The sequence below is a fragment of the Primulina tabacum genome, chromosome 3 (assembly GCF_025594145.1).
Source record: "Primulina tabacum isolate GXHZ01 chromosome 3, ASM2559414v2, whole genome shotgun sequence".
Taxonomy (NCBI): Eukaryota; Viridiplantae; Streptophyta; class Magnoliopsida; order Lamiales; family Gesneriaceae; genus Primulina; species Primulina tabacum.
The window spans coordinates 22,762,363-22,771,108 of NC_134552.1; positions in this window are offsets into that span (position 1 = coordinate 22,762,363).

Below are 8,746 nucleotides of genomic sequence, written 5' to 3' on the forward strand. Positions count from 1 at the left end.
CTTGAGATATCTAGGTTATAATGTTGTAAGGATTGGTAATCAAGGATACTGTAGTGTGAATCAATATTGGTCTTGAAAAATTTAAAGCGTTAGTGAAATAATGCTGTGACAAATTAAGAATTTAGAGTGATAACGATTTGAGGTAAAGAGAATCAATTAGTTAAGTTATAAGATTAGACATTAAGTTAACTAATTTTTGGGAACTTAAGGTTTGTTGTAGCATAAGTTTTAATCATGATCTTAAGAGTTTAAATTATATCTTTGCTGGCGTTAAATTTTTCTAGAAAGTTGGGCATGACTGAGGGTTAGGTTATTTGATAGAAGCAAGTAAGGATTGTGTTAGACACCTGGTCTTGAGGAATTTTTGAAGGTCATTAAGAAACTTAAGATTAAGTGGATGTGAGTGTTGGAATTAGGTTATCTAAGACTACTTGAGTTGTGCAAGCTTAAATTTCAAGTATATGAAATAGGTGTTCATACGAAAATTTTGGATGAAATAAAAACAAAAGAAAGTTAGTTGTGTTCAACATAGGATTACCAATGAACGAATATTAAGATTTTTATCGAGTAAGAAATCTAAAATCTTGATATGGGGATTCTAGAACTCTATGGATCATAAGTGAAGTTGAAATACTAGGGTTAGTTTAATGCTAAAATGGGATAACTTATTAAGTTTTATACGCTAGAATTAATTAAACATTAAGGATACGTAAGAATGCGACATTCGTTTTAATGAGGAAATTCCAAAGGTTTTAGGCCTTAACTATATTGTAATTGGAAAGAAAATAGTTTAACAATATAATTGATGCTAGAATGGTTTTATTATTTAGATAGAAGATCGGTGTCATACATTTTGGGTTTTATGGAGTCACACTACTCGAAATTTAAGGTTTGCAACTATTTTATATTTGGGATGTAATTGTAAATAGTAAGTTACGTAAGTTTGGTGCCGTAAGATAAAGATTCGATTCAAGGATCTTAGGCTAATATTATTATGAGGTTGAGATAAGATTTAAATTTTAAGTATATTACCGATGATAAAAGTCGATCAGTAAATTTTGGTGTTAAGATTTCTTAAGTCGAACTGCATAAATGATAATGTAAAAGGTTGATGAACATTATGGGCATAGTATAAGAAAAGTAAGTTGCGATAAGTTTGGACATCCATTTCTAGTAGGAGGAATTGTGAGAAAAGTCAAAATTCGAGGTCTTAGTAGAATAGAACTAAGTCACGGTAAGTCGTTTTAAACTGCGATTCGCAAACGAGGATTTTGGTAGGCAAATTAATTAGGATTGAGGAGGCATAAGGACAACTTAATACATATTTTATCAGAGTAACGCATCGGAAGCGTGGATTATTTAAATACTAGAATTAAGAGTCTAAACTTTTTATTTATTGAGGACGAGCGAATTTCGGGGGCAAAATTCAATTTAAGGGGGATAGATTATAACGTCCCAAAAATTTGAAGGTCCACGTAAACCACATACATGCAAGTTATCAAACTTCTTTTGTATTTTATTTAATTTTTTAATGCATTAAATGGATGTTTATTTCATCAATATGTGTTATAATTCTTGGTTTATTAAAGTTAATGAATAATGTTTTTTAAGTTGCATTTCGCGCTCGAACGAGAAACGGAAACCGGGGATATTTAGGAAAAGTATTTTTATTGAATAAATAATTATAATTATTTAATATAAGGTGTATTTAAGGGATAATTTTGAAAATGGGTCTTGGTTGGGTATTTTTACTCGCAGGGCAGTATTTTAAACCGGTACGCAAATTTTATCGATTAGGAAGAGTTTTGAGGGCTCGGGCAATATTTTCAAAAATGTACATAAACGAAATATTTTTCGAGAGTATTATTGGGCTTGAAGGGTTTATTTTATTGCTTAATGGGCCTAAAACTATTTTTATCCTTATAATTTTTAATTAAGGGCACATTAGTGTATTATTTTATGACTTAAACAGAATTAACTAAATCCTAAACCTATTATTCACTTTGTGGCCGCCCCTCCCTCTCACTAACAGTAGTAGAAGCAACATTTCCATTGTTCTTCGGCAGGCACGTCGAATTCTTCATAGGTTTTCAAGAAAACTCTCTCCCCCATCTCTCCGGTGCAGGTCCTGCGCCACTATCTCAAAGTTTTCGAGCGTAATTACGCAAAGGCATGCCATGTATCTCCTTTCTCATCTATCACACCATGTTTATAAGTAGTTGTTTATGTTTTTGCATGAAATTTTGTTGGTCCCTTATATAGCACAGTTTTTGCAAAGGTTTTGACACGTATATTCGTATATCTTATGTGCATCTCACGCTTTCATGAATTTGTGCAAGGGGCTGTCGAGTTTTTGATGCTAAGGGGCTGTACACAACGGTAAGGTGGTGTCATGAGGCTGTAGGCGAGGGTTAGTCATGTAAGTTGACGTCCGAGGGGTGTATGTTCAAAGAGATGGCTCGTTTAGGTGTAGATCGAGTGATGAGCTGAGCCGGCAGTGCAAGGGCTAACCCAAGCCATGGACTAGACTCTGGTGGGTCTGAGACATGGACTAGGAAGGCTCGACCACTGCTGGAACCAGCCATGAAGCCGTTGGATCGTGAGTAAGGGAGAGTGGTCGCGGGTGGGACGTTTTCGGTGGGTCTCGAGTTTGCACTTTCATGCGTGCATGGGGATGAGGGAGTCGCTAGGTTGGTCCAGGAGGGCTCGGATGTGGGCTAGGAAGAGTTCGTTCGAGTGTGGTCCGAGCTGGTTGAGGGTGGTACGACTTGTAGCTTTGTTGGTAAAAATTGGAATTCTGGACGCAGGGTTAGCGCCACAGCGCTTAGGCTTCGAATCTGGCACCGCCACTGAGCTGTAATGCAGCTGTAAGGTCCAAAATTAAGACGACATAATCCAATTGCATGCAAATCTAGGAAAAATGAAAAATAACTAATTAATTGATTTTAATTGCAAAATTGATTATCTTGATATGTTTATGATTTTATAGTAGTTTCCTACTTGAAGGCATTAAAATGTACTTTTAAAGGTTATTCGAGTTGCGATCGAGGAATGGAGACTGATGGCTGAAAAATAGAAAGATGTTTATATTAAATAATTGTTTTTAATTATTTGAAATAAGGTTGATGCTTTTTATTATTTTTAAAATAAGGAGTTTTGATGTGACTTTATACGCCAGGACGTAATTTTTATCGGTATTCAATTTTGAACAAAAATACGAACATTTTGACAACTCGGCTATTAATTTCACCAACTTTCCTAAACGAAATAATTTTTGAAAGCACTAATGGGTTTAATGGGCCTAATTAACCAGGTTAATGGGTCTAAACTATTATTAAGTATTTTAATCAAATAAATAAGCCCATAGCACTACCCTAATTCATTATTTTACACGTCCCTCTCCCCTAACCACCACAAGAACTCTTCTCCCTCACAAACAAGTCATGGCACACAAAAAATGCAACAAGGAAAGCTTCGAATTTTAGAAAGGAAATTCAGCCAAGGTCGCTCGTCGCCGTTCTTCGCTTGGTCAACGGATTTTCGTGCGTTAAATACGCAAAGACATGTCATATTTATTTCCTTTTCTCATCTATCACACCCTAATAAGTATTTGAATATTAATTGCAAGAAAATCAAGTTACTATTTCATTTATTTTCTTTTTTGTGCAAAACATGTGTTTTAAAGCTTCTTATTTGATCCAAAAACATGATTAAAGTGTACATGAATGGGCTGCCATGTTATAGGATTAAAAGGGCAACGTTTTTACACGATTTAAAGAGTCCTAGGATGAACTTAATATGCTGCACACGAGAAACGAACAAGCTGGAACCAAGTTGGTGTGTTTTTGTGTCAACTTCGGTTTTAAGGGGAACCATGGTGCATGGCTCGCCTTGGGTGCGACCAGGGGTGGGCTAGGTCATGGTTGGGTCATGGCAGAAGTCCTAACCACGCTAGAACTCGAGCACGGCGGCTGGGAAGGAGTCCTAGCAAGCTAGGACTCTTCCCGAGCCAAGGCACGAAGGCGTGTTGCTACTGCGCCTAGTTATGTGGCTCGGCCAGGGGGCTTAGGGCTGGGCTAGGCTAGGTCTCTAGGGTCCTTAGAGGGTGCACGAGGGTCAGGGTTAGGGGCTGGCTCATTGGTTGGGGTCCTAGCGAGTAAAACGTAGAGTCCTAGTGCATCTTGGTTACTCGGCTGCAACTCTTGTTCGTGCAGGTAGCTTTGCATGGGCCAGGGCTGGGGCATAGGGGTCCAATGGGTTCATAAGGGTACAGGGGATGTCTGGTCCGAAGATGGCTTGGGCTGGCTCGAGCATGGGTTGCGGAAAACATAAGTTGGCTCAGTGGTTAGTTCATGGTTCGAAACTAGGATTTTATGGGCTAAGGTGTACATGGTTCATCAGAGGTCGAATCATGGTTCATGAGGGCTAATTAAATATAAATAGTATATGTTTTAAAATTGAGAATTTTATATTAAATTTCGAATTTAATTCGGGATTAAAACACATTAAGAATTAATAATTAAAGAATAAATAAAAAAACATCGATTTAAGATAAATAAAAATACGAGGAAATTTATCCAAACTTAAATAATTATTTAGGATGGTCTAGAGTCAATGGAAATAAGAAAAAGTAAAAATCGTGAAATTTTACGTCTATGGGTAAAATGATAATTTTACATCTGAAAATTAGTAAACGTCATGGCAGTGCTGTGAATGCTGTAAAATATGTTAATATGATTATTTTAAGGGATTATGGAATTTTTATAATGAAACGTTAACGTTAAAAGATACGCTGCATGCTTGATTTAAAAGAAAAACAATATATGCATGTTTAATTTTTATAAAGCGATGAGAATACGAAATGTTGAAGGAAGAGAAGCAATTGTGACTAATACGATAATACGTAAGGCCAAGGCTCAGTTGACGGGTGAGAGTGTCGCTGATGTCCTCGCCGCCCAGTACTCTGGTTACATGTAGATGGATCCATCGAACCGCTAATACGAAAGTCACAATTAACAATTTGAATTCAATGAAAAAATACGTATATGTATATTATGAATATGGATATGTTTATGATGATATGAAAATGGTTATGTTTATGTTTATGCATGATTATGAAAATGTTATTTTACGTAAAAGTATTTTCACCGTTGCATGCAATCTGTATACGTATTATTTGTTATCAAAAATATGGTGTATTGAGTCTTTAGACTCACTAATTGTGATCGATGCAGCTGAATATGATAATAATGATAATGGAGGTCTTGATGGTTGATTTGACTGGACTGAAGGTGTACATAACCCGAGGACCAGCTCAAGTAGTTTTCCGCACTTATGTTTATGATTTAGGATTTTAAGTTTATGTTAAAGATATTTTTACGACTTTTATTATACTATTGATTGGTTTTTGAGAGGTTGTTAGTTTTAGCAATATTTCTATTTTAGGATATGCAAACGTATGAAGATTTTATATTTCAAACTATTTTTCTTTGGATTTTCAAATATAGTTGTTTGTTTTATTTTTAAAATGTTGTCAAGAATATTTTATAGATTTATATAGGTGTTCGGCCGATTTATGTGAGTGTTTTTTAAAAAAAAATTTTCTAGAACTTTTTAAGAAAATGAGTAGTGGACGTGTCAGTTGGTATCAGAACAATGTTCCTGTAAAGAGTTGTGCCACCATCAGTGTCGGGAAGCTCAGTCGTCAAACCTCAATTTGTAAGTTTATATGCTTTATATGATTTATATGATGATACCTGCATGATTATATTAATTATATATTTACGTCACATGTTTAACAGCATTTTGAGAAAATACGTTTTATATGCTTAAAATTGCTAACATGGATTAGTATACTTGCATGATTAGAAAACTTAGATTTAAATGCATGTTGGTTACGTTAGAAATTGGAAAAAAGGTTTAGATATAATGTCTCCTAGACGCGCACCTATTGCTGATAGACAGACAGAGAATGTAGAGGATCGTCATGTTGATGCACCCCCGCCTCCTAATGGGGATGCTGCTACACGTGTACTAGAGGGTATGGCTCATTTCTTTGAGCAGCAGTTTCAGCAGGCTTCTAGACCACAACACGATATCTATGATTAGTTCCGAAGGCTAGGGCCGAAGGAATTTTCTGGCACCACTGACCCATTTGCTGCTGAGGCTTGGATTCGAGCACTTGAGGTGCATTTTCGCTACTTGAATATGGGGGATGCTGATCGAGTAAGGTGTGCTACATATATGCTTAGGGATGATGCTTCTTTATGGTGGGAAGGAGCTGAGCATGGAATTAATCTCGCTACTCTTACTTGGGCTCGATTCAAGGAGATTTTCTATGGGAACTAATTTACTGCCGACTTCCGAGGACGATTGAATATGGAATTTATAACTCTCCTTTAGGGAGACACTTCTGTGGCTGAATTTGTGAGGAAGTTCGATAGGGGTTGTCACTTTTTGCCCCTCATTTCTAGGGATGCTGCTGAGAAGCTTAGATACTTTATGGATGGTCTACGACCTACCATACGTCGTGACGTGATGATGATGCGTCCTTTGGATTATGCTGCTGCTACTACCTATGCATTTCAAGCCGACCAAACCTTGAAAGACATTGATTTTGAGATGCAACGCAAAAGACAACAACACCAAAATAATTCTCAGCCAAATAAAAAACCATACACGGGACAGACCTCAAGGGCCACAAAATTCCCAAAGTCAAGTAAAGAAGCCAGGACCACCAAAGCCACCACAACCTGGAGCCCAAAAACTGCAGAGGAACCACTATGCAAGAAGTGCAATCGCTTACATTATGGGCAATGCATGTGGGGAACTTTTAAGTGCTTTATTTGCAAGGAGGAAGGGCATAAGGATGCTGATTTCCCGAAGAAGAAAGCACCTACTGTGGGACGAGCTTATGTTATGAATCCCGAGGAGACTGAAGAGGAGGCAGACACGACCCTTAACATTGGTAACATAGTTATTTAACGTTTTTATATTGCTTTTATTGCACTAAATGTTAAATCGGTTATTAGAATTGATTTAGGATTAAGGATAACGTAGTGAAAATTAAGTTGTATGCTCTACCTTAGTTGAAATTAAGGATGGCAATTGGAAATTGTAGAAAAATCAAGACTTTGTGCATGAGAGTACTTCGAAATTTAGGAGGACTAATATGCAATTTTCGTAAATTTAAGTACCAAAATGCAAATTTTTGAAAAGTTAAGGACTAAAATGAAATTTCCGAAAAACTTCAGGGAACTAAATGCAATTTCCGATAATATAAGGACCAAAAGTGTAATTTTCGAAATTTAAGGGACCAAAATCATAAATTCCCAAAATTTAAAGGGTCAATTCGCAATTTTCAATCATTTCTAGGGACTAAAATGCAAATTTCAAAAATTGAAGGGTAAAATTGCAATTATCATAAATTATAAGGGGGAATCATGAATTTTCCTAGGAATAATAGGATCCAATCAATCATCTTCATGAAATTTTTGGGAAATTAATGATACAAATTCCTTAAGCTTCAACACAAATAATCAAACTTTTTTGCCACGGGGAGGATATTCATTCTAGGTGTAGCTACTTTTGCACTGCTAGATTCGGGAGCTACACACTCTTTCATATCCGAGACTTTTGTCAAGCGACTGAATATTTCACCTGAGGATATGGGATTGGGTTTCAAGGTTTCTATTCTTTTCGGTGACCAAATGATCACGTCTAGTATTGTAAAGAATATGGAGCTTCGTTTATATAAAGATGTGGTTCGGGTAGATCTTATCATACTCCCTATTCCTGAATTTGACATCGTACTTGGTATGGATTGGTTGTCAGCGAATGGAGCCTCGATAGATTTTCGTCAAAAATTAGTGTCTAATCGACCGTCTAATGGGAAATCTTTTGTCTTTGAGACGGCGAGGAACAAGCAAATGCCGCACATTATCTCTTGTCTATGTGTGAGGAAACTTATGAGATGAAGATGCCAAGATTTTTTAGCATGTGCCACTACAACACATACTCTGTTGGAACTTTTCAAGTTCGCAATCTTGATTTTGATGATAACAAAACTTGTTAATTGTGTTACTAATGATCTACCTTAATGTGCAGTATCTAGGATCACTCACGAGATGTTTACATATCAAAACTGAAGACCCAACTGATCGCACAAAATGAATCAGTCTAAATGGTTACGTCAATTGAGCAGTCCAGCTGATTGTCTAGTTGATAGGTGATTCAGCAGGAGAACCTCAGAAGCCTGGCCAGCCGAAGGAGTGTTCAACTGATGAAGAAACCCAGCTAATCAGTCCAACTGAACGAGTGTGAAATCAGTTCCACTGACGAGTCAACTGATTTCACCAGCCCAACTGAAAGATCAGTTCAACTGAACAATTCGAAGCATCTGTTAGAATTTTTCAGTTATGGATGAAGACAAACTCTCTCAAGAGGAATCCAGCTGCATGTAAAGGTACAAAGCCATTATCCAGTCAAAGGACAATAATGGACGTTGAATCTGAGCATTAAAGACAAAACGTTTCAATAGGGAAGTCGAAAAGTCGAGACACAAAGTCCAAGAAACGAATTCAAGATGCAAGGGATACAACCAAAGAGTCTCACTGTACGATCAGTTTTCCCCGCCTATATAAAGAGAAGATCAGTGAAGACTCAATAACAACAACAACAAGAAGAACAAAAATAAGGAGTGAAAAAGCTTTTAAGCATATACGAGAGAAAAGAAAGGGCAGACTCA